The sequence below is a fragment of the Bos javanicus genome, chromosome 7, assembly GCF_032452875.1.
Source record: "Bos javanicus breed banteng chromosome 7, ARS-OSU_banteng_1.0, whole genome shotgun sequence".
Classification (NCBI taxonomy): domain Eukaryota; kingdom Metazoa; phylum Chordata; class Mammalia; order Artiodactyla; family Bovidae; genus Bos; species Bos javanicus.
Window position 1 is genome coordinate 87,463,139 of NC_083874.1, and position 27,751 is coordinate 87,490,889.

General features: G+C 37.4%; 1 non-coding gene across 1 annotated transcript; it reads left to right on the forward strand.

The window, feature by feature from the left end:
• The first annotated feature begins 24,112 nt into the window (after nucleotides 1-24,112).
• TRNAC-GCA (transfer RNA cysteine (anticodon GCA)) lies at nucleotides 24,113-24,184 on the forward strand. The gene has a single exon. It is a non-coding gene; the product is annotated as a tRNA-Cys (tRNA).
• The last annotated feature ends 3,567 nt before the right edge of the window (nucleotides 24,185-27,751 follow it).

A 27,751-nucleotide genomic window follows, 5' to 3' on the forward strand; every position in this document is an offset into this window, starting at 1 on the left:
ACTGGAGGACCTGAGTCAGTTCATTCGCCTGTGACTGTACTTAGTTTAGTTCAGTTCAGTTGCTCAGATGTGTCCGACTCTTTGCAATCCCATGGACTGCAGCACGCCTATACATAACATGCACATTACTTAACATGTACTTATTATGACTTAACATGTGCTTATCATGACTGTACTTAACATGTACAGTAATGTCAGCAGGTATATCACCTATGGGTGTTTCTTTATTTTTGGAAGGCTGTCTTCCTTCTGCGGCTTCTATGCTCCCTCCCCACCCCATTTAAAAATCTTTCCAATTTGTCACTCTTGTGGTTTATTGGTAAACGTTCAAATATCTTTTTTATAAAACATTCTATTTTAAAATTACACCTTTTGCTATGACATAATTGTAGATTCACGTACAGTTGGAAGTAATGATATAGACATCCAGTACACCATTTCAGTTTAGTTCAGTTCAGTCGCTCAGTCATGTCCGACTCTTTGCGACCCCATGAATCACAGCACGCCAGGCCTCCCTGTCCGTCACCAACTCCTGGAGTTCACCCAGACTCACGTCCATTGAGTCAGTGATGCCATCCAGCCATCTCATCCTCTGTCATCCCCTTCTCCTCCTGCCCCTAATCCCTCCCAGCATCAGAGTCTTTTCCACTGAGTCAACTCTTCGCATGAGGTGGCCAAAGGACTGGAGTTTCAGCTTTAGCATCATTCCTTCCAAAGAAATCCCAGGGCTGATCTCCTTCAGAATGGACTGGTTGGATCTCCCTGCAGTCCAAGGCACTCTCAAGAGTCTTCTCCAACACCACAGTTCAAAAGCGTCAATTCTTCGGCGCTCAGCCTTCTTCACAGTCCAACTCTCATATCCATACATGACCACAGGAAAAACCATAGCCTTGACTAGATGGACCTTTGTTGGCAAAGTAATGTCTCTGCTTTTGAATATGCTATCTAGGTTGGTCATAACTTTCCTTCCAAGGAGTAAGCATCTTTTAATTTCATGGCTGCAGTCACCATCTGCAGTCATTTTGGAGCCCAGAAAAATAAAGTCTGACACTGTTTCCACTGTTTCCCCATCTATTTCCCATGAAGTGATGGGACCGGATGCCATGATCTTTGTTTGCTGAATGTTGAGCTTTAAGCCAACTTTTTCACTCTCCACTTTCACTTTCATCAAGAGGCTTTTGAGTTCCTCTTCACTTTCTGCCATAAGCGTGGTGTCATCTGCATATCTGAGGTTATTGATATTTCTCCCGGCAGTCTTGATTCCAGCTTGTGTTTCTTCCAGTCCATTGTTTCTCATGATGTACTCTGTATATAAGTTAAATAAACAGGGTGACAATACACAGCCTTGACGTACCCCTTTTCCTATTTGGAACCAGTCTGTTGTTCCATGTCCAGTTCTAACTGTTGCTTCCTGACCTGCATACAGATTTCTCAAGAGGCAGATCAGGTGGTCTGGTATTCCCATCTCTTTCAGAATTGTCCACAGTTTCTTGTGATCCACACAGTCAAAGGCTTTGGCATAGTCAATAAAGCAGAAATAGATGTTTTTCTGGAACTCTCTTGCTTTTTCCATGATCCAGTGGATGTTGGCAATTTGATCTCTGGTTCCTCTGCCTTTTCTAAATTCAGCTTGAACATCAGGAAGTTCACGGTTCACATATTACTGAAGCCTGGCTTGAAGAATTTTGAGCATTACTTTACTAGCGTGTGAGATGAGTGCAATTGTGCGGTAGTTTGAGCATTCTTTGGCATTGCCTTTCTTTGGGATTCGAATAAAAGCTGACCTTTTCCAGTCCTGTGGCCACTGCTGAGTTTTCCAAATTTGCTGGCATATTGAGTGCAACACTTTCACAGCATCATCTTTCAGGATTTGAAATAGCTCAACTGGAATTCCATCACCTCCACTAGCTTTGTTCATAGTGATGCTTTCTAAGGCCCACTTGACTTCACATTCCAGGATGTCTGGCTCTAGGTCAGTGATCACACCATCATGATTATCTGGGTCATGAAGATCTTTTTTGTACAGTTCTTCTGTGTATTTTTGCCACCTCTTCTTAATATCTTCTGCTTCTGTTAGATTATATTCTTTGCAGCCAAAGATGGAGAAGTTCTATACAGTCAGCAAAAACAAGACCAGGAGCTGACTGTGGCTCAGATCATGAGCTCCTTATTGCCAAATTCAGACTTAAATTGAAGAAAGTAGGGAAAACCACTAGACCATACAGGTATGACCTAAATCAAATCCCTTATGATTATACAGTGGAAGTGAGAAATAAGATTTAAGGGCCTAGATCTGATAGATAGAGTGCCTGATGAACTATGGAATGAGGTTTGTGACATTGTACAGGAGACAGATATCAAGACCATCCCCGTGGAAAAGAAATGCAAAAAAGCAAAATGGCTGTCTAGGGAGGCCTTACAAATAGCTGTGAAAAGAAGAGAAGTGAAAAGCAAAGGAGCAAAGGAAAGATATAGGCATCTGAATGCAGAGTTCCAAAGAATAACAAGAAGAGATAAGAAAGCCTTCTTCAGCGATCAATGCAAAGAACTAGAGGAAAACAACAGAATGGGAAAGACTAGGGATCTCTTCAAGAAAATTAGAGATACCAAGGGAACATTTCATGCAAGGATGGGCTCGATAAAGGACAGTACACCCTTTACCCACACAGTTTCCCCCATTAGTAACATACATGATACTAGTACAGTAGATTAAGAGTACAGTATGCAGCACAATATTGTGACCAGAATATTGGCATTGACACAGTTGAGATACAAACATCTCCATTATCACAAGTAGCCCTCTTTTACCATTTTATAACCACACCTACTTCCCACCTCCCTGTACCCCTTCATCAATTCCTAGCAATCACTAATCTGTTCTTTATTCTTACAATTTCAATATTTCAAGAATGTCACATAAATGAAATCATATATATGTGAACTTTTGTCATTGACTTTTTTTTTCACTCAGCATAATTCTCTGGTGATATTACTCCAGGTTAATTAATGATTGAATAGTTTGCTCCTTTTTATTGTTGAGTACTCTTCCATGGTGTGAGTGTACCAGTTTGTCTTGTCATAGATGAACTGAAGGATATCTGGGGCATTTCCAATTTTGGCTATTACAAATAAAGTTATTATAAACATTCATGTACAGGTTTTTGTGTGAATTTATATCTTCAGTCCTCTGGGATAAATGCCTAAGAGTACATTTGTTAGGCTGGAAAATATTTGCATATTTAGTTTTTAAGGCAATTATTAAACTATTTTTATTATTTTAAAACTATTTTCCAAAGTGACTATATCACTAATGTATATTTAAAATTTTTATTTTTTAATTAGAAGATAATTGCTTTATAATATTGCATTGGTTTCTGCCATACATCAACATGAATCAACCATAGGTATAAACATGTCTCCTCCATCTTGAACTTCCCACCCCATCCCATCCCTCTAGGTTATCACAGAGCACCAGTCTGAGCTCCCTGCACCATACAGCAAATTTCCACTGGCTATCCATTTTACAGATGGTAATGTATTTGTTTCTATCACTAATGTATATTTTACATTTCTACCAGCAGAGTATGAATGATCTAGACTGTCCTCATCCTCACCAATATTTGGTAGTATCACTATTTTTTTAAGCCATTCTGGTAGGTGTTTAGTGATACCTAATTATGGTTTTTTTTATACTCCCCTAATGGCTAAAGGACTTCCCTGGTGGCTCAGACGGTAAAGCGTTTGCCTACAATGTGGGAGACCCGGGTTTGATCCCTGGGTCAGGAAGATCTCCTGGAGAAGAAAATGGCAACTCATTCCAGTACTCTTGCCTGGAAAATCCCATGGATGGAGAAGCCTAGTAGGCTATAGTCTATGGCGTCGCAAAGCGTCAGACACGACTGAGCGACTTCACTAACTACTAACTACTAATGGCTAATGATACCTGAGCATCTCTTCATGTGTTTATCTACCATCTGTATATCTTCTCTGATGAAATGTTTCTTCATGTCTTTTCCCATTCTCATATTCTAATTGGATTCTTGCTTTTGAACTATTGAGTTTTGAGATGTCTTTATATATCCTGGATACGGAATATCTTTTTGTCAAAGACACACCTACTTTTGTGAGATATGTGGTTTCAAATATTTTTCCCCACTCTGTAGCTTCTCCTCAGCCTTTTCCTGATCAAAAGTTTAAAATTTTTATCACGTTATGAGCTTTGTCTTTTATGAATCATGGTTTTGGTAGCAAGCCTAAGAATTCTTTGCCTGGTCCTTGTGTCCCAAAGATTTTACCCTATATATATATATTTTGTAAAAGCTTTATAGTTTTACATTTTACATGTGGTTTTGTGATCCATTTTGAATTGTTTCTGTGAAAGGTGTGGCGTGATTATCTATACAAAAATAATTGACAAAAAAATTCCTGGAACTAATGTTATAACAAGTTTTCAGGATACAAGGTTAAGAAACAAAACTCAACTACTTTTCTATATACCAACAATGAACACGTGGAATTTGAAATTAAAAGCACAATACAGTTTACACTAGCAGCTCCTCAAATGAAATACTTAGGTATAAGTCTAACAAGATGTTAACAAGAGCTACAAAACTGATGAATTCCAAGAAGAACTAAATACATGGTGAGGTATATCATGTTCATGGAAAGGGAGACTCAATATTGTCAAGATGTCAGTTCTTTCCAGCTTGATCTATAGATTCAACGTCATCCTGATCCAAATCCCAGCAGGTTGTTTTGTGGATATTGACAAACTGATTTTAAAGTTTAAGAGGCAAAAGACCCAGGATAGCTATTATAACATTGAAGAAGAACAAAGCTGGAGGACTGACACTACCCAATTTCAAGGTTTTATATGCAGTTACAGTAATCAATTCTGTGTGGTATTAGCCAAATAATAGATAAATAGATCAAGGGAATAGAATAGAGAGCACAGAAATAGACGTCATAAAGCTAATCAACTTACGTGGGACAAATGAGTAAAGGCAATACAATGAAGCAAAAATAATGGAAATTTTCATTTTCTAAAATGTAGGCACAGGATGCTATGATGCCGGGTCATGCTCTGGGTAAAAAATAGTGAGAGATTTCTATATATCCACCTACGGTGTGTTTCCCTATATTAAAGACATGAGGCCCACGTCAACCACCGAGAAGCAAACCACCTTCACATTGGGTAGAAGGTGCTTTCCAGGGAGGACAGTTTCACATGCAACCTCCCCACTCCCCACTTGTCCTCACACCCATTCCTGAAATTTCACTTTTCTATGTAACTTGACAGAAATTCCGAAAGAAGAGCTGGGAAGGCTCAGAAATTTAAAGCAGGTGTCAATTAATATTTGGATATGTAAAAGAGGTCAGTGGGAAGAGCCATGGAAAGAGAATAACACATAGTTGCCTTATATTACCCAAGCATAAACCACATTGGTCACAGTAAGAAACTCAGACAGTAGGACCAAGGTATTTCTTTAAGCAGCAGATGTACCTTAGTAAAGAGACTTTAAATATCCAGAAAATTGGATAAAAATAATACATACTGGCCAGCCATCCAACCTAATATGTAAGAAAATGGGTCTGAGAGCAACCAGATAGACAATGAGAAGACTGGACTACATAGATTTTTCCTGTTTTATAAATGTATAGGAAAAAAAAAATATGAGCCCTGTGAAAAATTTCTGCAGTGTCAAATTCAAATATCACTTTTATGATATAAATGACAGCATAGTTTTTGTTTTTTAAATATTTGTTTATTTGTTTGTTGCACAGGGTCTTACGTGGGATCTTTAGTTGCAGCACGTGAACTCTTTGTTGCACCACGTGGGATTTAGTTCTCTGACCAAGGATCAAACCTGGACCTGCTGGCAGTGTGCAGTCTTAGCCACTGGACCACCAGGGAAGTCCCTGAACAGCACAGTTTTGAAGAACATTTACTACAGGAATTTTTTTTTTAAAGCTCTCCTTTTATTTTCCCAAATCCAGGAAAATTTAGATTCTATGAATAGGAAAGTAAAAGATGAGACAACAGACTGAGACAAAAGGGGAGTTGGCTGGAAACCAAGTGAAAGATCAAAAAGAAACAAAGAAATGCATCTGTAGAATTGAAGACATTATTTTAGGCAATAAATTGCAGGTACAGAAAAATGTTCTCGCAGTAAGGAAGATATACTACTATATAACTACTATAATGAGAAAAGGAAAAATTCAACTATGAGAGAAAAGACCATAGAAATAGAATGCAGAACACAAATGAAAGAAGGAGGACAAATGAAAGAGAAGTGACACTTCAGACCAGTAGAAAATTCCTGATTTGAAGAAAGACTGATAGATTGAGCAGGCTCAGCTTAATGAAAAGACATCACTATAAAAAGAGGCTGCTATTTAAATCGACTTCAACATTAGGTAGAGAATTCCAAGCAAAAGGAAAGATCATAGAGGCATCAGGAAAAATAAAATGGATTTTATATCCTAGAATAAGAATTGAGCTTGCCTTAGATAACTTACAGCAAACAAAATAAAACATTTCATAATAAACTAGAAGAAAATAGAGTACCATCTAGTTTTGAGGGGAAAAAAAGATCGAAGCTCAATAATTTTTTCAGTTGTGAAAGGCCTTAGGACATAAGCCACTCATCTGTTCTTAAATAAACTGAGATAAAATAAACCAATAAAAAAGACATATTCAGCTAAATGAGAGACAAAGTAAATATAAAATTTAATAATGGCACTGAAGAATTACTTATAAACATCAAAGACAATGAAATATAGAATTAATGAAAAGGTTTTTAAAATAACTCAAAACAAGAAGCAAAGATCATTTTTTAAAAAAAGGACATATAGTATAAAACATTTAAGAATCACCTGGACATTGGGTGGATGGAGTATTAATTTTTTGTATTACATATTTTGTTATATTAATCATTAAGGAAACATGAATTTATTTATTTAGTATGATGGTTATCATTAGTAGAATGATAAAAAATGGACACTATCAAAATCACTAGAATAATAGATTTATATACATCCTGGCTCCTCCCCTAACTCATTGGAGCAGTTCCTCAGACCTGAGACTCTCTCTTGGGCTATAGTCCTCAGTAAGGTCCTCAAATAAAACTGAAAGTCTCACACACACACACATACAAAGTAGGTAAATTTTAGTTTTCATGAGACAAAACTAAGAATAGAAATATCAAAGAAGCACAAAATGACATGTTAACATATACAAAGATGTCAGCTATGACAATAACAATCAATGAGCTAAATTTTTCAACTAAAAACATGAATATTCTCAGATTGAGCCAAAATACAAAGTAAATTATGTGCTCTTTACAAAGAGTCACACTGTCAAACAAAATTAGAATATTTTAAGGTAAAATATATACTACAAAGTAAAAAAAAAAGAACAGAATTAAAAAAAAAAAGCAGATATTATGTTGTTAATGCCGGTCAGAGTAGAACCCAAGGTAAGGAAAGAGCACTAAAGAGGGCAAAGATTATTTTACTTTTATAAAGGATAACTCTATAATAGACATAAGTGATTGTGTATATAACATCATTGAAATATATAAACAGCTATAAAATAAGCAGTAACAATTCTATTTGTATTTGATATGTTGAGTTGGTAATACAGTAAGCTTACATGGTATCTGAATAGCATAATTTCAAAAGTTTAGTTGTTAATTAAATTGTGTTTGTGCTTAATCCCTCAGTCATGTCAGACTCTTTGTGACCTCATGGACTGTAGACCGCCAGAGTCCTCTGTCCATGGGGATTCTCCAGGCAAGAATACTGGAGTGGGTTGCCGTGCCCTCCTTCAGGATGTATATATATATACACATGCTTAGTCGCTCAGTCATGTCTGACTCTTTGCAACCCCATGAACTATAGCCCCCAGTCTCCTCTGTCCATGGGATTCTCCAGGCAAGAATACTGGAGTGGGTTGCCGTGCCCTCCTCTAGGGGATCTTCCCAACCGCATATATATATGCGGGAGACCTGGGTTCGAGACACATACACACAGACATTTAACTCCATACCATATAAACAGAAGACAGATATTTTTTGAGAATTCATGGAACTTTATACAAGTTGATCACAAATAAGACCACAAAGAAAACACTGATAATTTTAAAAAGTGAAAATTAAATAAACCTCATTCTTTTACTATAAAGTGATAAAATTTAAAATTAGTAACATAAGATTAAACAAACATTCAAACACTTGGATATCTGAAATCTCACAAATAACGGATAGCTTCCCTGGTGGCTCAGATCGTAGAGTCCACCTGCAATGCAGGAGCTGCGCTGTGCTTAGTCACTCGGTTGTGTCCGACTCTTTGCAACCTGGGTTTGATTTCTGGATGGGAAAGATCCCCTACATAAGGAAATGGCAACCCACTCCAGTATACTCACCTGGAGAATCCCAGGGACAGAGGAATCTGGCAGGTTACAGTCCATGGGGCTGCAAAGAGTCGGACACAACTGAGTGACTAACACACTTTCACAAACAATGACTGGATTAAAAGATAACAAAAATACAATTACAAAACATTTCAAAAATAAATTTGCTGTTCTTAATTCAAATGTCTATAGGCTTGAAGATTTATGAAAATCTTTTATTTATGAAACAAAGTTTGGAGAGCTACAATGTGTGAACCACATAAATTTGAGTACTGTCTCCTTCTGCTCTCTTTACTTTCTACTAGATGAAGGAAAGCCTTTTATGGACAACTTTAGCATTTGTCATGATGAGAACAACTTCCATGGTGAATACTACCCAGGGAAATTGTGTGCTTTGAAGTAATTTGGGAGATCACTCTGGCAGCACCTTGGAGATTTGTTTTTTAACTAATTTGTGCTTACAAAGTATGGTCTTTAAGAGTATGTGGCCATTCAAACCACTTAAACACACTTTAATACAGTCACCACAATAGAGTTATTCATGGGGTTATTTGAAGTCTGGTGGTATAATCCTCTCATATGATAGTGTGCTTTTGTGAGTTAAAAGTCAACATTAAAAAGGCTCATGGAATTAATTTAGGTTCTGTATGATTTATCACTCAGCTGGTCATTGCAGACTATATTGTCATGAAAGGAGTGGGGTTAAGTGGGAAGAAAAATGCCAGAGTTCTCCTTTTAGATAGAATAAAATCTTAAGTTTTTAGGACTATTCTGCTTGGAAGAACATGTACCCTTTGGTGGGAACTCAGGATTTAAATGCTATATTCAAAGGATCAGGACAACTTGACTGTTTTAAAATTTATTTTTAGATGTGAGAATAAATGGTAGAACTGTCAGAATATTAAGAGGTGAGCACCCTCTCAATTCAAAATGGCACATTGTTACCTGTAGTGATTCAGGTAAATAAATACTTTTCAGTTGGACTTCCAGTCTTATATCTGTTCCTTGAGTTAGTCAATGTTAAAATACAGTTCTAAATCTTTGATAATTTCTGTCTTCTCAAATTTCTATAGCAGTTACCACTTTATTTTCTTTATCAGTCTTGTTTTTCTTTTCCTATCTCAATAAAGTATCTTCATTATGCAATTAACAAATTAACAATTTTTCAGTGGTTGAATAAGAGAAAGTTCAAGAATATCTTCTGAAATCTAGAAATGTGATTTTCTTAAACCTTGCAACCAAAAATTATTTTTCCAAGAGTACATGATTTTAAAAATTGAGTTTGCAAGGCTCATTCAACATTTACTAGCCTTTGGTTCCACTAGTAATATCAAGATAATGAAAGTGAATCATGGACATGTTAAATTTCTCACTTTAAAGTTTTTTTGCTTTGTGTCATTTATCTAGTTTCTAGATAAATGTCTAAGTTCAATGGATGAGAGCACAGACCTAATGAACCATATCCTTAATAGTGTTTTCCCTCTGGTGAAGTTCAATAAACTGTTAAAGTATTATGACTGGTAGGAATTAACATTTTTTGCTCTAGTAATTAAAGTAACTGGGAATAGAACCATTAACTATAGTTGTGCCTACTAAAGTTCATCTCCCAAGATGATTAACAAGGAAAGAATAAAACTTCTTTAAATGCCCTTTGTCAATCTTCACAGATTAGAAAAGAAGAAAAGTATACTATGGAACAGAGAAGGCGATGGCACACCACTCCAGTACTCTTGCCTGAAAAATCCCATGGACAGAGGAGCCTGGTGGGCTGCAGTCCATGGGGTCACGAAGAGTTGGACATGACTGAGCGACTTCACTTTCAGTTTTCACTTTCATGCATTGGAGAAGGAAATGGCAACCCACTCCAAGTGTTCTTGCCTGGAGAATCCCAGGGACAGGGGAGCCTGGTGGGCTGCTGTCTAGGAGGTCACACAGAGTTGGACACGACTGAAGTGACTTAGCAGCATACTATGGAAAAGCTGACACTAAATAGTCTCCTGTCCACATATAATTGCTTTATGTTGTAAAAGTTAAAGAGGCAAATAAAATAATATCCAATCAAAATATTTGCCAAATTTCCAAGTTAAACATAGCCCCTGCCTCTCTGCCTTAATATTTTTTACTTTTTACAATATATTTGTAAAATAATCATGAAGTTTTATGCACTCAAAGTATTATATTTTAGGATGAATGCTTTGATTTCAGCTTCAGGAGAAAATTTAAAAGAAAAACTTTAGCACAGGATTTTGATAAAAGAATATATTCCCTTAAACTATATTCCAATCTTATTTGATTTAACAAAATTTTCCAAAAACTTTTTACCTCACAAAAATGTTTATGTGTGTTTGAGACGACAATGACAGACGTTTGTAGATATGAAAGATATAAAAGGCGTTCTGAGTCTGAAAGACTATTTCACATTACAACATTTGACTAAAGCCAGAATGTCTGTTATAATTTGATAAGAGGAAACCTTTTCCTAAAGGTCACTCAGAACTATCAACTTTACCCATTAAAAACTTCATTATTTCCGTCTCTCTGTTTCATTGAGAGAGAACTGTATTTGAACACTGACTAACTCAAGGAATAGTCACTACAATTGGGGTTGAATACCTGTTTAAAGTAAACCATTCATTTGTGTTAAATACCTCTTCTTCCTCTTTCTTGAGCTAATCAAGAACTACTAGTGCCTATGCCACAGTGTTCCTAGATCGGTGACCAGGAGCCACTTAGCTTTGGGCAATTGCATTTTATTTCTGTGTGCCTTGCCCCGATCACTCAATTTTATATGTAAAATAAATCTTTACTTTACATCCTTAGGAAAGTGATTAAGAAGAGCCCACAGACTGCCCACTCAAAAGATGAAATGCACTTAAACCAAGATATATTATTATTAAATTTTAGTACACTGGAGATAGTGTTTTAGAAAAACAATATGTCACATAACAAGAATCAAAAATCAAAATTGTTGCATACTTCTCATTGGACTAGAAGTTGAAAGTCAACTGAGATTATGCCTTCAAGATTCTGAAAGAAAATGACTTCTAATCTAACATTCTATATCAAGTCAAATTTTAATCAAGTTTCAGGGTAGAATAAATACATTTCAGTCAGGCAAGTTTTAAAAAATGTATTTTTCTTATTCCCTTCTCTTAGGAGGCTACTGGAGGCCGAGTTCTACCAAAATGAAAGAACAAACCAAGAAAGAAAACCTGAAAAACCAAAAACAGTACTTTCAACCCAACAGCTGCTGCTGCTGCTAAGTCGCTTCAGTTGTGTCCAACTCTGTGCGACCCCATAGATGGCAGGCCACCAGGCTCCCCCATCCCTGGGATTCTCCAGGCAAGAACACTGGAGTGGCTTGCCATTTCCTTCTCCAATGCATGAAAGTGAAAAGTGAAAGTGAAGTCGCTCAGTCGTGTCCGACTCTTAGTGACCCCAAGGACTACAGTCCACCAGGCTCCTCTGTCCATGGGATTTTCCAGGCAGGAGTATCGGAGTGGGGTGCCATTGCCTTCTCTGCCAACCCAACAGAGATGAAGGTAATTAACATGATGCTTATGAGAGGAGATCTCAGGATGAAAATCGCAGGTAGAGAGGATAACCCATTCATATTGGAGCATGGTAGAAGGCTCTTCAGATAATCTATTAGGAAGATGAAATATTAATTTCTGAATATCTGATGCAGATATTTGAATGTTTTGAAGGCAAATGTAGACAATTTGATAGAAATTTGGATGTAATCATAAACACAGAAAATAAAGCAAATAAAAAAAAATATTAGTTCTAGACAAATAGAAGTTAAGCAGATAGAGAGGAATTATGACTTCTTTCCTGGCCCAGCTGAGATAGTGTTTTTAGTATAGCCACTCCAGCTCTATTTTAGTTACCATTTCCCTGATATTTCTGTTTTCAATCCTTTTAACTTTCAACCCATTTGTATCTTTGCATATCTCTTTACACAACACAAGTTAGATTGCTTGTATGCTAAATTGCTTCAGTCGTGTCTGACTCTGTGTGACCTTATGGACTGTAGCCCTCCATGCTTCTCTGTTCATGGGGTTCTCCAGGCAAGAATACTGGAGTGGGTTGCCATGCCCTTCTCCAGGGGATCTTCCCAGCCCAGGGATCAAACTCATGTCTCCTGCATCTACTGCATTGCAGGTGGATTCTTTACTGCTGGGCTACTGGGGAAGCCACAGGTTAGATTATGTGTGGGTCTTAAAATTATTTTAAAAACTCATTCTGCCAATCCTTACCTTTTGATTATTTAATCCATCTACATTTTAATGTAACTACTGATGAGGTAGAATTTATGCATACCACTTTGATATTTGTTTTCTAAGTATTTTTGTTTCTTTATTCCTCCACTACTTCCTTTTATTTGTATGTTAGATAGGTATTTTTAATGTACCATTTTAATTCATTTGTCTTTTTTTTTTGAGTTATTGTATCAATGGTTACTCTCAGTATCACCATTAGCATCTTAAACAATCTAGTTTGAATTAGTACCACTTTAATTTCAATACAACACAAATACTTTGCTCCAATATAGCTCTTGTTCCCTTTCCCCTCCTTTGTGCTATTATTGTCATATGCATCACATTTTCTACATTATAAACCCACCACTACAGTTTTATAATTATAGCTCTACACTTTTATTTTTTAAGTCAGGAGACAAAAGGGGTTACAGGCAAAACTACATTTATACTGTCTTTTGTATTTTTTATAGTTTCCTTTAAGAGTGTTCTTTATATGGATTTCAGTTACTGTCTAGTGTTCTTTAATTTCAGCCTGAACGACTCCTTTTATTATTTCTTGTAATTCAGGCCTTCTCATCACAGATCTCTCAGTTTCTGCTTATCTGGGAAAGTCTGTTTCTCTTTTATTTTTTAAGGATAGTTTTGGTAGATGTTAAATTCTTGATTGGCAGTCTTTTTCTTTCAGCACTTTGAATATATCATCCCTCTGCATTTTGGCCTCCATAGCTTCTGATAAGAAATCAAATGTTTTGCTGAGGATCCCTTGAAATGATGAGTCATTTTTTTTCCTTGCTGATTTCAAGATTCTCCTTTTGTTGCTGTCTTTTGACAATTTGACTATGATGTATCTAAGTGCTCATCAATTTGAGTTTTCCCTATTTGGGTTTGTTGAGCTTCTTGGATCTACAGATTAATGTTTTTCATCAAACTGAGAATGTCTCTGGTCATTACTTCTTCAAATGACCCCTGTGCCTCTTGATCTCCCTTATCTCTTTCTGGAACTCTCATTATCTACATGGGATGCTTGATGGTGTCCCACAGGTCTCTTTTAGGCTCTATTAATTTTTCTTCCTTTTTTTTTTCCCTCAATTGACTTACCAGCAAATTCAATGATTCTTCTGCAAATCAATCTGTTGTTGAGTCCCACAGATGCACATTTCATTCCAGCTATTTTGTTTCTCAACTCCAAACTTTCTATTTAGATTTCTTATAATTTGTCTCTTTATTGATATTCTCTGTTCAGTGAGATGTTATTCTTATACTTCCTTTTAATCTTTTGATATAGTATCCTTTAGCTTTTTAAAAATATCTATAAGAGCTGATTTAAAGTCTTCTACTAGTAGCACCAAAACTTAGGCTTCCTCAAGGACAATTTCTATTAGCTATTTTTTCCCCTGTGATAGGGCAATATTTTTGTGGTTTTATTGTTTTGTTTCATATGTCTCATAATTTAAATAGAAAAGGGGAATTTTAGAAGATGTAATGGGACAGTTCTGAAACTTAGGGACCCACCCCCTCCATGGCTTATTATTATTGCTGTTACTTTGTTGCTATTTTTTTGTTTGTTTACTGAATTTTTCTGAACAAATTCTGTCAAGTGTGTATATCTTATGGTGTTTAGCTACTAATCTCTCTCCCTGATTATCTTTGTAGTCAGCCAGTGATTGAATATAGATTCCCTTAAATGCTTTGAACCAATAAGTCATCTACTTTTTGCCTAAGGTTGCTGTGTTTGTATATTGGGGCTCTGGCAGTTTATCACTCTGAATTAGCTTTAAATTCCTGATTGTACAAAACCCTGTGACAGATAAGGGTGTTCTCAGGTTTTTTCTGAACATGTAAAAGTGTGCATAAGTACATGTTCTTCTAGATTTCCAGGAATATGTTGAATCTTTTCAAATCCTTCTATAAACATCCCATTTCCCAGATATTCTTTTAGAGCCTTTTGGTCATTATCTTGTTTTCTCTGATTATTTTTGATAAACACCCTAAGGATGAGGCCTTTTCCACTGAACAAGCTCTGAGTCTAGTCAAATAATGACTAACCCTATGAATAAGAATTTTCTAGAAACTTCCATACATATAAAATAGTAACAATTGTCTGGGGAAGAAATATTTTAAGGAGTTCTAAGCCTGGTCAGCCCCCTTCATGAAGTGGCAGCTAGGATGCTGGTTTGCACTGTGGAACTTGGAAGGGGAAGATGGAAATAGGGCAAGTTAAAATGCTAGGAAGCTTATGTTCTTACCAAGTTTTAGCAGTTTTTCCTGAATAAATACTCCTTAGATTCTTTCAAGTTAATTTACACAGATCTGAAAAAGTTGATTTGACAATTGTTGCCTTTATTTTCATTGCTTTTATGGAGTGGATTCTCATAAGCACTTACTCTGCCATTCTGGAAGTTCTACTCCCTAATATTGTTAAATGATAAACTAAATATGATTATTGCTTTTTCCAAAATTACATTGCATTGGCAGGATGGGTGGGGTTTAAATGTTTGAAGGGTGTTTTCATGTGATGCAAGCAGAAGGGTAGAAAGAAAACCAAGTCCTCATCTTCTTCAGAGGGACTTAAGAGAAAATGTCCCAAGCTAGGAAATCAGAAGCTGGCATTTCAATAATACCATTTAGAGAAAAAGGAAGTAACTATGAAAACAATCAGTTTAAAGAGGTGAGAGGCAGTAGAGAAGCAGAGACACAGGTATGAGATTGTTGTTGTTCAGTTGCTAAGTCGTGTCTGATTCTTTGCAACCCATGGACTGCAGCACACTGGGCTTCCCTGTCCTTCACTATCTCCCAGAGTTTTCTCAAACTTACCTCCATTGAGGTGACATCACTTTGCTGACAAAGGTCTGTACTGTCAAAGCTATGGTTTTTCCAGTAGTCATGTATGGATGCAAAAGTCGGACAATAAAGAAAGCTGAGCATCCAAGAATTGATGCTTTTGAACTGTGGTGCTGGAGAAGACTCTTGAGAGTCTTGGACAACAAGATCAAACAAGTCAATCCTAAAGGAAATCAACCCTGAATATTCATTGGAAGGACAGATTCTAAATTGAAGCTCCAATACTTTGGCTACCTGATGTGAAGAGCCAACTCATTGGAAAAGGCCCTGATGCTGGGAAAGATTGAGGGCAGGAGGAGAAGGGGGCAACAGTGGATGAGATGATTTGATGCCATCACTGACTCAATGGACATGAGTTTTAGCAAACTCCAGGAGATAGTGAAGCACAGGGAAGCCTGGTGTGCTGTGGTCCATGGAGTCGCAAAGAACTGGTCATGACTGAGCAAGTGAGCAACAACAACAAACGACCTCTCTGACGACATCCTACAAGACCAAGCAACCTGCTGCACTTACCACAAAGCGAGACCAGTGAGGTAATGAACACTGTGTTGTTCCCCTTCTTTCCCTCCTTTACTTTTAGTTTTCTATCACTGCTAGGTTTCTGGGATTGCAGATAGATAGATATGAACATAAGTTTTCCCCTTGAACTCAGTTTTCTAGGGATCTCAAGCAAGGACATTGTGTTTTTCCCTAATGTACCTGTAAAACTATTTTTCTTTTCAGAGTAAGTGCATACATATTGTTGATAAAAATGCAATCTTAATCTTATATTAAAAAATGATGGGAAGGAGAAAAAAAAAGACACTAGAGAATATAACATACTATATTTAAATGATAAAATAAGCCAAGAAAGATGATATTTGATCCAAAAACCACAGAATTCATTGGAAAGAAGACAAAGAGAAGTCCTGGACTGGTAACTGAGGCATGGATCTAGAGTAGAGCAAGAGAACAGAGGTCTGCAAGAGGGAGGTGCCACAACAAAATAAAACTGGCTGGCTTTCTGATGTCTGTTATTCTAGAAAATAATATCATGAGGCTTAACTCATGTAACTTTTGGAGTGTTGGGGGAAAATTACCAATATATACATAGATAATCAAGAAAATTAAAAGAAACAATTATTAATTTCAGAAAAAGCAAACCATGCCTCAAGTAAAAAAGTAATGAGAACACAATTTAGTTAACAGTGAACAAGATTACATAATTGTAGTAATGTGAATTACTATATGTCACAGCTTTTGGCTGTGACAAAAATATAACGTGAAGAAGAGAAAGCTTTCATGGTGGAAGAAAGCTAAATCCTCATCTGCCATCACAAGAAGTCAATGGAAAAATGGATACATTAAAAAAAATTTTTCACAAAGACATACTATTTAGCAATGTAGTAGAGCCATGAGAAACAATTCAATGAATTCAAAACTGTTGCCACTGGGATATGATAGCAAGAACTGCTATTTTTTCTTTTTACTCATATAATTTATCTATGTTATTTACCTTTAAAAAATAGACTTTTTTGAAGAACAGTTTTTGAAGAACAGAATTTACAGAAAACTTGAGAAGATTATACCATGTCCATATAGTCCACACCCAGTATCCCCTACTATTTAACATTAGATTTTAGTATTGTAGTACATTGCGTACAATTAGTGAATAAATACTGGTACATTATTATTAGGCAAAGTCCATACTCTATTCAGATTTTAGCTTTTATCTCGTGTCTTTTTTTGTGTTTCAGGATTCCTTCCAGGTTGCCACATTATATAATATTTAGTTGTCATATCTCCATGGGCTCTCATGAGTGGAACAATTGCTTGGACATTTTTTTAAATAACCCTGATAGTTGTGAGGAATACTGGTCAGGCATTTTGTAGGATATCTCTCAATTGGAATTTGTCTGATGTTTTCCTCAAGATTATTTTAGGGTTATGGACTTTGGAGAAGAAGACCTCAGAGGCAAAGTGCCCTTTTTACTGTATCGTATCCTGGGTACATACTATCAACATGACTCATCATTGTCGATGTTGGACTTAATCATCAGGCTGGGTAGAGTTTGTCATGTTTCTCCACTGTAATCTCCCCCCTCCCTTCCATACTGTACTTTCCAACGACTTTTTATACTATGAACATTTATTACTTTGATTGAATTTAATTAGAATACATAGATGTGTTCCAGATGTTTTGTTTCTGAACTATGTGGTGAGCAGCAGCCTGCAAAAGTGTAAGATAAGTAGTCAACAAAGAGCCATAGTAAGTATGGAGGAGCCTTTAAATAAGAAGAGCAGCCTGTGGTATGTCAGTATGAGCTGGAACACCAAGATCAGGTTCATGGAATGTAGGTGCATGGATGGATTAGAAACTGATGGGTAGTGTCAGGACCAGACAGTGAGAACTGAGATAGACTAAGCTGCCACGAAGCACAGAGGTAAACAAGACAAGTCCCCAGGCAAATGGTTTGAATATCGGAAAGTCACAGATCCTACTGAGATTAATAATGGATCAGAAACGTAGGCAAGGAATCTGAATTACAGGAATGGAAGATCTTTTTTTTTAAAAAAAAAGCAAACCAAAAAAAAATTGGCATTCTAAAGACATTTTGATTCAAGGCAGGGACAATTTCTGAATATAGGAACCAATTTCCTTTATTACCTTCCTTGAGGATTTAAGCTGGAGTCCTTGAGGCTAGGCTGGATCTCTTGACTGGAGGGGGGAGTGAGGAGGCAGCATTTCTGGTGTAACATAAATCATATCTTGGTGATGTGTGTCATAAAGGTTCAATCAAATGGCACAGTTAACATTTTATGTGTTTGATAAATTGAAGCTAGTATTCCTTCCGTCTCCAGAAGTGTATAAGTCTCTATTTTGAGCCAGAAAGAATAAAAAACCCCATTTTCTTTGGGATATTTTTCTAGAACTGATGGCCTCTAAAACAATAATCAAAATTGCTTTCCCAGATAGTTTTGTAAGGGACAGTGGAGGGTGGCAAACCTTTGTCTAATCTAAATCACCCCTCCTGGGCATTAAAGTTATTCTTATGCTAAAGTAGGAGAATTATCTTCATTGTGATCCCCCTTCCCCTTACCCACTTCATTCATCCATGGAAGTGACTGGTTAGAAAAGATTCTCAGAACAGCTGTCCATCTTCACAGGGAAAAAAGCTGGTTCTTAATTAAATAAGTTAATTAATAGTTAAGGCTTACTTGACCTCTAAAATGTCCTAGAACTCTATGAGGGGTCAGGACTACAAAGTAAATTGGACACAGAGACTGACCTCAAGAAGCTCACATTCTAGTAAGGAATCAAGGCAAGAACACAGCCTTGTTCCCCAGTGTGACTAAGGCTCTGATTAGGATAAGTCACATGATGCCTTGGAACTCTCCTGAGGATTATCTAACCCAGACTTGGGGGTAAGAAAGCTTGTCGGAATAAAGATTTTATCAAAAGATCTGCCACAATCGGGGAAGGTAACTATTGCAATAGAGAGACTGGTCAGATTGTAAGATCTGCCAACATCTGAAAGATCATACAAGAAAGGAATTTTCTTTTTATAGGGAAGAGAAAAGGCTAGAAGGAAACTGGTCCAAGGGTGTGAGATAAGCAGGTAATGTGATGGGACAGCTGATCAAGGAAGCTCTTTCCTTGCAGTCAATTGATCACCTGGAGAGGCTGCTAAGGAGGGACTGCTCTGATTCAATGGAGAAGGAAATGGCAACCCACTCCAGTATTCTTGCCTGGAGAATCCCAGGGATGGGGGAGCCTGGTGGGCTGCTGTCTATGGGGTCACACAGAGTTGGACACAACTGAAGCGACTTAGCAGCAGCAGCAGCAGCAGCAGCTCTGACTCAAAGCCCTTCAAGACCAGGGGTGTAGCAAAGTTCAGGTGCCTGGGAGACCAAGAGAAGCCTGCCTAAAGTTTGGTCAACTCAAGGATTCCATTCAGACTGGTCAGTGGGTACAAAGAGTTCAACAAATCATTTGTGAGACAAAGAATGGGAAATCGGAGGGTCTATGTCTGGCCTCACCACAGGTAAGCAAGGAGGGTGTTAGTGAGTCTTATCCAAGAAGAGAAAGTTTGGTTCTTTGCAGTAAGCTTTTTCCTGGAACATAAAACAGGGAAGAACTGGAGGAAATTTACTAATCACAGTTTTTTCCAGGAGCACAGGGCTCAGGTCAAGTTCAACATTATCAATATCTAAACTGATACTATTAAGAAAATCAATGGAACATTAGAGATGGCAGACAATAGTCACAAGGGAGAACAAAGGTGGTACCTTCAGGAAAGCTGAGGCATTGGTGAAGTTGATCTCAGGCTCCTGCAGCAATTCAGAAAGAAATATTTCCTTGCATTTTAAGGAATGGTAGCCAAATGCCTAAAAAGATGTTGGCCTCTGAGATGGAGTAAACATATAAAAACAAATCTAGGCAATATGAGCTATGAAACTACTGAAGAGTTTTTCTACGGAAGACGTGCTTGCACGCATGCTAAGTCACTTCAGTCCTGTCTGACTCTGCGACCTGACGGACTGTAGCCTGCCAGGCTCCTCTGACTAAGGAAGACATGCACACCTCAGTTGAGAAAGCAGTCATCACAATCAGATTGAGGGCGGACGCTCAGTTTGATCTGAGATAAGACATCAGATTTTTATATCAGAAGGCCAAGAGGCAGAACTATATAAAATAGACCTATTTTCTGGACAATGATTTTTTTTATATATGATCCCAAAAGCATGGAAAAGAAGAGCAAAAAAATACAAATGATAAAAAGCCTCTGCACAGCAAAGGATAAAACCAGCAGAGTGAAAAGGCCTATAGAATGGAAGAATATATTTGCAAATTATATACCTAATATGGAATTAATATCCAAAATTTATGGATAAAACTCAATAGTATAAAAACAAAACCAGATAATCTGATTTAAAAATGGGCAAAAGACCTGAGCAGACATCTTTCAAAAGAAACACGAATGCTGGAGTGAGGGTAGCCATTCCCTTCTCCAGGGAATCTTTCTAACCCAGGGATCGAACGTGGGTCTTCTGCATTGCAGGCGGATTCTTTACCATCTGAGTCATCAGGGAAGCCCAAAAGAAACACACAAATGGCCAACAGGTATATGAAGAATTGCCCAGTATCACTAACCATCAGGGAAATGAAAATCAAAACCACAGTGAGGTATCACCTTACACCCATTAGAATGACTACTATCAAAAGGACAAAAGAACAAATCTTGACAACAATGTGAAGAAATGAGAATCCTTGTACATTGTTGGTGGGAATGTAACTTAGGACAGCATTGTAGTAAACAATATAAAAGATTTCAGAGAATGAAAAAAAGAACTATCATATGATCCAGCAATCCCACTTCTGGGTATATATCCAAAGGAAATGAAATCAGTATCTAGAAGACATATGTGTTCTCTAATGTTCATTGTAGCATTGTTCACAATAGCTATGATTCTGAAACAACCTAAATGTCCATCTACAGATGAATGGATTAAGAAAATGTGGTATATACATACAGTGAAATATTATTCAGCCTTATGAAAAGATAAATCATGCCATTCTTGAAAGCATGGATGAAATTAAATGACATTAGGCTAGGTGAAATAAGCCAAACACAGAAAGACAAATACTGTGTTCTTACTTATACATATGGAATTTAAAAAGTCAAACTCATAGAAGCAAAAAAAGTAGAATGGTGGTTACCAGAGGCAGAAGTCTGGGGAATATGGGGAGATGTTGGTTAAAGGGTACAAGGTTCTAGTGATGTGGGAAGAGTAAATTCTGAGATCAACACAGCACAGTTCAGTTCAGTTCAGTTCAGTCGCTCAGTCGTGTCGAACTCTTTGCAACCCCATGAATCGCGGCACACCAGGCCTCCCTGTCCATCACCAACTCCCGGAGTTCACTCAGACTCAACTCCATCGAGTCGGTGATGCCATCCAGCCATCTCATCGTCTGTTGTCCCCTTCTCCTCCTGCCCCCAATCCCTCCCAGCATCAGAGTCTTTTCCAATGAGTCAACTCTTCACGTGAGGTGGCCAAAGGACTGGAGTTTCAGCTTTAGCATCATTCCTTCCAAAGAAATCCCAGGGCTGATCTCCTTCAGAATGGACTGGTTGGATCTCCTTGCAGTCCAAGGGACTCTCAAGAGTCTTCTCCAACACCACAGTTCAAAAGCATCAATTCTTCAGAGCTCAGCCTTCTTCACAGTCCAACTTTCTCATCCATACATGACCACAGGAAAAACCATAGCCTTAACTAAATGGACATTTGTTGACAAAGTAATGTCTCTACTTTTCAATATGCTATCTAGGTTGGTCATAACTTTCCTTCCAAGGAGTAAGCGTCTTTTAATTTCATGGCTGCAGTCACCATCTGCAGTCATTTTGGAGCCCAGAAAAATAAAGTCTGACACTGTTTCCACTGTTTCCCCATCTATTTGCCATGAAGTGATGGGACCAGATGCTATGATCTTCGTTTTCTGAATGTTGAGCTTTAAGCGAACTTTTTCACTCTCCTCTTTCACCTTCATCAAGAGGCTTTTGAGTTCCTCTTCACTTTCTGCCATAAGGGTGGTGTCATCTGCATATCTGAGGTTATTGATATTTCTCCCAGAAATCATGATTCCAGCTTGTGCTTCTTCCAGCCCAGCATTTCTCATGATGTAATCTGCATTTAAGTTAAATAAGCAGGGTGACAATATACAGCCTTGACGTACTTCTTTTCCTATTTGCAACCAGTCTGTTGTTCCATGTCCAGTTCTAACTGTTGCTTCCTGACCTGCGTATAGGTTTCTCAAAAGGCAGGTCAGGTGGTCTGGTATTCCCATCTCTTTCAGAATTTTCCACAGTTGATTGTGATCCACACAGTCAAAGGCTTTGGCATAGTCAATAAAGCAGAAATAGATGTTTTTCTGGAACTCTCTTGCTTTTTCAATGATCCAGTGGATGTTCAGCACAGTTAATACTATATTGTATGCTTGAATAATACTACATTGCATGCTATATATTGAAATTTACTGAGTACATCTTATATGTTCTTACAACAACAACAACAAAATAACTATGTGAGATGACGAGTATGTTAATTAGCTTGACTGTAGTAATCATTTCACAATGTATAAGAATATCAAAACATCAAGTTGTACATCATAAATATATATTATTTTCTCAATTATATGTCAGTATGTTTGGAAAATCAATTTTTTAAAGGCCCGTTTTAAGCCGTTTTAGATGACTGTGAATCTACTATGATGTGTCACACTTCACCATGTTTCTATTCTCAATAAAAATAACTTTGAATTAAACAATGTATTCATATGACTCATCTTTAAATGTCATATGACGTTTAAAGACCTAACTAGGTTGGCAACCCACTCCAGTATTCTTGCCTGGGAAAACCCAGGGACAGAGGAGCCTGATGGGCTACAAGTCCATAGGGTTGCAAAAGAGTTGGACAGGATTAGCGACTAAACAAGTTAGTTTATCCAGTACTGATCCAGAGCCATAAGTACATCATGGTAGAAATCAAATGTCTCCCAAATTTCTCCTTTAGAGACAATCTTTCAGTCTTCTCAAAGGTACATTTACATTCTTATTCCAACTTGGACTCAGAGAAAGTTCTGTAACTATTGTACCCAAGAAATGAAACCTCCATCTTCCCCATAAAACCACAAAATCAAGACCATGTTTCTTCCAAACAACAAATAACATACATTAATGCCATAACTGTTTGACATAGTCAATTCAACAAATATTAAGCCAGTAGAGTGTTTTTGGGATTTGGGGGTTTTTTTTGGTTTTGTTATTTGTTTTTACTATTTTTCCTGATGAAATTAACTTGGAAACTATAACCTCTCTTATCATTGGATAGATTCTGCAAATGCTATCATCTCTAATATTAGTATTTTTTTCATAGACCTTCTCTCTTTCATTCATTCATCTAGCAATTCCTTAGTGACTGTGATGTGTGAGGAAATGTGCTGGGCTCCAGGGATACAAAGCCAGGTAAGACAAGACTCTATACTCAAAGATTTCACGGTAATGAAAAAAAATAAGCATCCATAGAGTAACGATGTATTGTATATGTATCATGAACTAGTTTACAAGCTATGATGTGAGTTCCTTCATTCTCCAAAACCTCGTTCTGCCCCCTTCCCCTGTTCATGGGGTTCTCAAGGCAAGAATACTGAAGTGTTCTGCATTCCCTTCTCCAGCAGACGTTTTGTCAGAACTCTCCACCATGACCCTTCTGTCCTGGGTGGCCCTACATGGCATGGCTCATAGTTTCATTGAGTTGGACAAGGCTGTGGTCCATGTGATCAGTTTGGGTGGTTTTCTGTGATTGTAGTTTTCATTCTGTCTGCCCTCTGATGGAGAAGGAAAAGAAGTTTGTGGAAGCTTCCTAATGGGAAGGACTAGCTGTTGGGGAATCTGGGTCTTGCTCTGATGGGTGGGGTCATGTTCAGTAAATCTTTAATCCAATTTTCTGTTGATGGGTGGGGCTGGCCTGAGACAACCTAGATAGCATATTAAAAAGGAGAGACATTACTTTGCCAACAAAGGTCCATCTAGTCAAAGCTATGGTTTTTCCTAGGACTTCCCTGGTGGCTTAGAGGTTAAAGTATCTGCCTGCAATGCAGGAGACCCAGGTTCGATCCCTGGGTTGGGAAGCTCCCCTCGAGGAGGAAATGGCAACCCACTCCAGTATTCTTGCCTGGAAAATCCCTTGGAGAGAGGAGCCTAGTAGATAAAGTTCACGGGGTCACAAAGAGTTGGACATGACTGAGCGACTTCACTTTCATACTTTTCATGGTTTTTCCAGTAGTCATACATATGGATGTGAGAGTTGGACCATAAAGAAAGCTGAGGGCCCAAGAATTGATGCTTTTGAACTGCAGTGTTGGAGAAGACTCTTGAGGGTCCCTTGGACTGCAAGGAGATCCAACCAGTCAATCCTAAAGGAAATCAGTCCTGAATATTCATTGGAAAGACTGATGCTGAAGCTGATGCTTCAATACTTTGGCCACCTGATGCAAAGAACTGACTTATTGAAAAAGATCCTGATGCTGGGAAAGTTTGAAGGCAGGAGAAGAAGGGGACGACAGAGGATGAGCTAGTTGGATGGTATCAGTGACTTGATGGACTTGAGTTTGAGCAAGCTCCAGGAGTTGGTGATGGACAGGGAGGCCTGGTGTGCTGCAGGCCATGGGGTTGCAAAGAGTTGGACATGACTGAGCGACTGAACTGAACTGAACTGCCCCCTGCCCCGGCTTATTATTATATGGCTGGGGCATTTTAAAAGATCTTTACATTTTTAAAGGGTTGTCAAAAACCAAAACCAGAGAACACATCTTATGTGCCTACAAAAACTAAAATGTTTAGTATCTCATTCTTAAAGAAAAAGCTTTCTGACCTCTGCTCAAGACCAGCGATTCATAAATGAAGATGTTTCTCAAAACCACTTGTGAACTTTCTTAAATAAAATATGCATGGAGGATAGGATCCTGGTGTTGGAAATTTCACCAAAATTGGGTGATTCTCATGTGTACTGTGACTGAGAAGCTCTGATATATCCACTTTCCCTAAAACAGTTTCCAGAACACTTACCTGGGTTTTTAGAGACTCTTAGCAAGGACTTTCTTCATTAACACATCTTGCTCTATACATCACAGAATATTCCTTTCACCCTACATCACATGCCTTGGTAACATAGCCGCCTACCTCTTATATAACAACATTGTAAATTAAGATAGTTCTTTGAAAGACATAATATACATTAATATCTATTATATACTTTGATTCTAATAGTAATATGGCCTAGAATGACTATGTAACAGATAGAAAAAACTAAGATTTAGAGAAGTCAAATTCTCAAGGTCATATAGGACTTCTGACTCCAATTTCATTGTTCTTTCTCAACACTGTCTCCTACTTACTTTTTCGATTCTCCATTGAAATAGACTATGCAGTCTATTCTTACTACCCAGTAGCAAAATTTCATTACATTCCATAAATCTGTTAGCTAAAGAACATAATTCCTGTTTAACTTGAGTGCCTGTATGTCTTAAGGCAGACTTGTGTTACAATAATTCCTCTAATTTGCAAGCACTTTTTCACATATATTATGTACTTGAAATAAACTAGAAGCTAACTCCTACTAGGGTATAAATGGAGAAAAAAGTATCTCTCTAGAGCATTATTCAACATAAAACTCAAGAAATAATTTGCAGAGGCACAAGGTTCATCCTGCCTGAGCAAATTAAACAATTTTGTTAACCCTGATGTCTTTTGTTAGAAGTGAAATTTATGATCCATATTGGCTCTGCACTACACAGCACCCAAAAGCCTTTGCTTGCTCTCAGCTAGAGCTATTTATACCCCAGGATACCGATATTCTTCTACTTAATCAAAAAGTATTCCAACTAAAAATAAATATAAATGCCACATTTTATTTTGAGTAGGGCTTCGCAGATGCTTATTATATTATCAAAAATAATTAAATGATAAAATATTAAAAGATTACAGGGTAAATTTGTGTAGAATGTAGTCATAATTTTTTGTTTCCTTCTGGAATTAGGCAATTTCAGAAAATAAGTACAGTGTATCAATAAAGGGATCTAAGGAGGAGACTTGTTTCCAGAGAACTTGTTAAATGTCCCATCTTCTGGTATAACTCTGCCTTCTTCACTGACAGTTGAAGATTTTTCTTTGGTTTGCCTATTTGCTTAAGTTTGTATGGGGCACATAAGGCAGCCATTACCTGTTATATGTAATAAACTTATAGTCAAGCCAAATCAAATCTTCTGCTTTCTTCCCTGCTCTACTGTCTCTTCGGGTGCCTAGAAATATATTTTCCATGACTGTATTAGTCTCCTCAGGCTGCCACAGCAAAATACCACAGAGTGGGTGGTTTAAACAAGAGAAATTTATCTTCTCATAGTTCAGGAGGCTGGAAAGTTCAAGAACACAGTGCTAGCACATTTGGTTTCTGGTGGGGTTGCTCTTTCTGGCTTACAGATAGCCACCTCCTTGACCTGTCCTCACAGGGAGGAAAGTGAGCGCTCTCTGGTGTCTTCTCCTCCTCTCATAAGGAAACCAATCCCATCAGGTTAGGCTGTGCCCTTCTGACCCCATTTAATCTTAATTATTTCCATAAAGGCTGTATTTGCAAATACAGTCATTTTGGGAGTTAGGGTTTTAACATATGAATTTTGGTGGGACACAAAACATCCAGTCTATAATTCTCTGAAATTCTTTTTTTTTTTTTTTTTGGCAAAACTAACTTATGTAGTTATCTTAGTCCTTTAAGTTAAAAAATTATAAATAGTTTCTTCATGTCTTCATATATACAGTCAGAAAACATTTTGAGAACAGTTTGGACTACAACTCTTCAATCATCTCAGTTTATCTCTACAGCAGATTAATCACAATGAAGGACATGCCTACACCTCTGCCAGTCTGGCCACCTGGAGATGGTGTGTGGATGCTGGTGCTGGTGGTCAGAATGCTCTGTCTTTAGCTGTAGACAGGGAGTAAGAGAGAAAGACACAGAGGGCAGCAGGATCTACAGAAAAGCTGAAGCCACAAACCAAACTTCACTCGTTGATAATCTTAAATATATTGTTGATTATAAAATACCTTTTCAGATTTACGTGCATGTAAGGATAGTAATCAATGTCAGCAGTATTTTCTTTCAATGTAACTGATAACTACATATGTACATTCATGTAAGTACACATACACACAAATGCATACGTTGAATTGGTTTCAGAAGTCATCTCTACTCTTCAACTAATCATTCTTTTTCTGGCACCAAAATACCAAAACCCCTTTTTTTGTGGTGCTTAGGTCAAACAAGTTGGTATTTTCCAAATTTAGGGGTTAAAGAACTCAAATTTTAGAACTGTATTGATAATAAAGTCTCAAAATTATGTGACTATTCACAAAGTAACTTTTTGCATTTTAGGCAAGCAAATGGCAATCTTGAGACATCTTTTGATTCACAAGTATGAAAATTACTCTCTCCATTTTATTTATGAAATGGCTACTGTTTTCTAAAGCTAACTTTTAATTTACTTATCAATGGTGAAGGCATTTTTCTTTCCTGAATGAATAATAAAGTTGTTAGGCAAAAAGTGGATTCTTGCTGAGAAATGTGGGATGTACAAGAAAGACCTACAATGTGTTATGACTTGGTTTAACTACTAAACAAGAACACGGTTTCAACAATAACTCTC